Source organism: Rhagoletis pomonella, unplaced genomic scaffold (assembly GCF_013731165.1).
Source record: "Rhagoletis pomonella isolate Grant_MI unplaced genomic scaffold, Rhpom_1.0 Rhpom_scaffold_00002, whole genome shotgun sequence".
Lineage (NCBI taxonomy): Eukaryota > Metazoa > Arthropoda > Insecta > Diptera > Tephritidae > Rhagoletis > Rhagoletis pomonella.
In genome coordinates this window covers 29344314-29348081 of record NW_023458556.1, presented here as the reverse complement: position 1 = coordinate 29348081, position 3768 = coordinate 29344314, and the positions used below count along the sequence as shown (strand labels likewise).

The following is a 3768-nucleotide window of genomic DNA, read 5'->3' as shown; positions in this document are numbered from 1 at the left end:
CATGGCTAAAAAAATATCGAATATAAATAAGCATTAAATTCTAAATAAACAAATATCTTATTGAATTTATTATTGAGAATTGGCATCCAATAGAACGAGTACCTGAGTCATTTGTGCTTAAGCAACCATACACTCATATCGCTCGTTTGATGGAAGAACGTCCTAACTAAAAAGTTAAAATGCACGAAAACCCACTTACACTTGTAATCAGCTAATTAAGCCAGCAATATTTTGATATATTTTGGCTTTTTTCTTTTGTCTATTTAGTGTTTATTATTTTTTCACAATTTTCAATTTTTTTTCAACAAAATTTTCAAACATACTAAATTTTTTATAATTTTTGCACAAAGTTTGAAATGTGAATTTATATGGTATCTGTTATAGTTAATTTTAAGTTTGTTTAAAAATAACTTTTCTGTTTAAAAACTTGAAATCGCTGACATGGAAAGCCCAACAAAATAACTGTGTTTCAAAAATTAATTTACTTTTTTTAGTGCATACAATTTTATTATTTTTTTTTAAATAAAGGAATTTCCCGAATTTCTTTCTAGGTAATTTTTTTTCCCAGAAGCATTTATGCTTCTGAATTAAGCGAACATTCCCAACGCTCTTTTCCAATCGCTTCTTTTTATGAAAAAAGGGCTAAATTTTTTTTTTTTTTTTTAAAAGTAATGAATAATATTGTCAATTTAGAAACCAAATAATTTGAAAAACAAAATCAGATCAGGAGCTCTACTTCTACTAGCTACTGTTAAAGTGTAAGCAAACAAATATTTTACAGAAAATTTTATGGCGATTAAGCTACAAAGACGCATACTCTAAAGGCTTTTTTCTCGACAGCCTGTTAAATTTGTCTACTTGTTAAACATCGTTGCTGACTGCCTGTTATATGCATGCGAGCGACAAATTTGACGGGCAGTCCCGAAGCGCCCGTTACTTTAGGAGGCACTCTAGAAAATTACCCTAAATACAAAAAATCTTCATTTAAATATTTGTGGTTGGAACAAGCATTTTATTGATGTTTTTTTGAATTTTAATTATTTTTTTATTTACATATAAGCATAACATATTTCTTTTTACACGCCACTAATTTGTGTAATATATACTTATGTACATAGGTATACATATGTATTATTATGTATTCACATTCAACTTTGCCGACTTTTGGGCTCAATAAACATTAGTCTCTCACATTTCTACTGGCTTTTACTTTTCGAGCACACCTCTTTGTTTCTTTTCAATGTAAGAACGTATGCTTACAACTTTTGCAAAAGTTTTCAAGCCTTGAATTTTTGCGCGTAAAATTTATGTCCCTATTCTGTGCTGCAGTATGTTTATTGTATTTCTTATTTAAGTACCTATACAAGTGTGAGAAAGACAAATGTGACAAGAACTTATTGTTTCTTTAAGTTTTTGTCGCATTTATTATTCTCATACACTAAAAACAAAAAAGTAATATAATTGTTTCAAAATTAACCTTTTCGGGTTTTCCATGCCAGCGATTTATTTAAATTAAATAAAATAAAATAAAATAAAATAAAATAAAATAAAATAAAATAAAATAGATAAAATGAAATAACACAAAGTAAAATATAATATAATATAATACAAAACAATAAAAAATAGTTCTTAGAACTAAGGCTATCCATAGCCTTGTTTAAAGAAGTAAAACGTGCCAAATCAGAAAGCAATATAAAATTAAGATTTTACTATGCCATTTTTGTACAAAAATTCGAGAATTTAAAATTCATGCATTTTTCCCGTTTTTGGTTGACTATTTCTCTGATTTATCCATATTTTTAAATAAAACAACCTAAAAATTAATTAACATAAAGTAATATTATTATTATTACAATTAAGTAAAATAAAAATAAATTAAAATAAAAAAAGAAATAAGACAAAAAAGATAAATAAAAAAACATTGCCCCGGGTGAGGCTCGAACTCACGACCTTAAGATTATGAGACTTACGCGCTGCCTACTGCGCCACCAAGGCTGTATGGGCGAGGCCAGCGACGTTGCGTACTTGTTTAGCGGTGCATAATTATTTATTTGTTTGAATACTATTTTCAAATTTTTTGTATTTGTAGTTAATAGTATGCATAGTTTTTGTTGTAATTTTGAAAGTAATTTATTTAGAAGTACGAATAAACAAAATATGCCTGGCACCACTCGAATATTCAATCAATAATTGCATACATGCGTGCAGCCTTTATTATTTATGTACATAAAAATATTCGGTGGGTGATTTATACATACATACATATTTACTTACATATGTGCGTATGTACATTAAGTACATTCTTTAATTAAATATATGTACCTGCATATGTAAGTATGTATGAGAAGGGGATGAGGAATTTTTTTTATTGTGCAATATTGTATTTTTCAGCGCCATATATGAAAACTCCTACTCAACCGAATCCCAACAGAAAAATTTTAGAAACCAGTCGCAGTCATAATTTGATTGACATAGAATTTTATTGCCATAGAGTGGTCCAAATTTTGTATAGGGGGGAAAAAATGGCAACGGAAAAACGGGATATCCCATTTTTATTTGTAATATCTATACCAGTTTTTAATTTTCTACTGTAACCAATACAAGGTGCCCAATGACATTGAAATGCGCTATTGAATCCCGTTGAAACTTGCAAAAATATAGATGATTTTTATAAAAAGCTAGTGTTGCTTAACCAATTGTTTGGTTAATATTAAAGTATTGCAAAATTTAAAATTTTCTGTAAAAATGTCATTTTCAAAAATTTCATGCATTGCTACGTCAGGTCATATCAAACAAGATATTATTTTTATTATTTTCAATTAGACAATTGTTTTATGAATTTTACTATAATAAGAGCTTGCAAAATATGCAAAATCGCTTCCCGTATGTACAATAGAGGTATTCACGATCCGATGCATACGGTGCATAGATAGCATAAATAGCATGATTGCATAATTTTGTTGTTGTTTGAACACATGAAAAAGGCGGACCTACTGTTAAATGCAAAAGTTGTGATAAAGTCGAAATCCCGAAACATCCCGGCATCCCGGGATTAGCATTTTTGCATCACGAAATTCCGGGATTGTTAAAATGCTTCGGGATTGAATGTCCTAGTATATATATAGAGATGTCATCCCCTTTAATAGTTCGCGGAAGATTTTTTGTATATCTATTAATTATCGATTTAGTGTTAGGTTAAAATGATATCGAATGCTAGGAACGCTAGATAAAATCATAAAATTTTCTACAAATGTTTATTTAATTAGTGCATGGCAGGGGGGTGGCAAATATTCGGATATAATAGTAATTAAAATGTGATAAGAAGTCAAGCGTGCCCGTTAATTTACTTCGTAATGAAGTTTGGTATATTAAACGCTGTGAAAAATAGGTTATTTATTATACCTGCGTGTGTTAAGTAAAATATGAAACCAAACAGCTGGAGCTTTAACTAGTTATTCTTTCTACCACACTAACAGAGTGTTAAGTTTTCCAAAGGACACCTCTTGTGAATATCCCAAAATAAAGTTTAAAAACATGTGTGAATATTTTCTACAGAAATATACAAGCACATCGCTCCGTAACAGCTAAACTGAAGTCATTCCCGCTGATTTCTTAATTTTGATTTCTATACAGCGCTTGCTCCAAACATGCCTTACAAATTCATCTACATATGTTTATGTAGTTGTTCTAAAAGTAACTGCAAATAAGCTCTCCTCAGACATACTTGCCACATTATTTTGGCACAAAATTGTGTAAACATTTTCCTAA

The 3768-nt window shown here is 29.4% G+C and overlaps 1 non-coding gene across 1 annotated transcript; it reads right to left on the bottom strand.

Moving 5' to 3' along the window:
• Positions 1-1922: 1922 nt before the first annotated feature.
• Trnam-cau lies at positions 1923-1995 on the bottom strand. Its single transcript has one exon. It is a non-coding gene; the product is annotated as a tRNA-Met (tRNA).
• Between the last annotated feature and the right edge of the window lie 1773 nt (positions 1996-3768).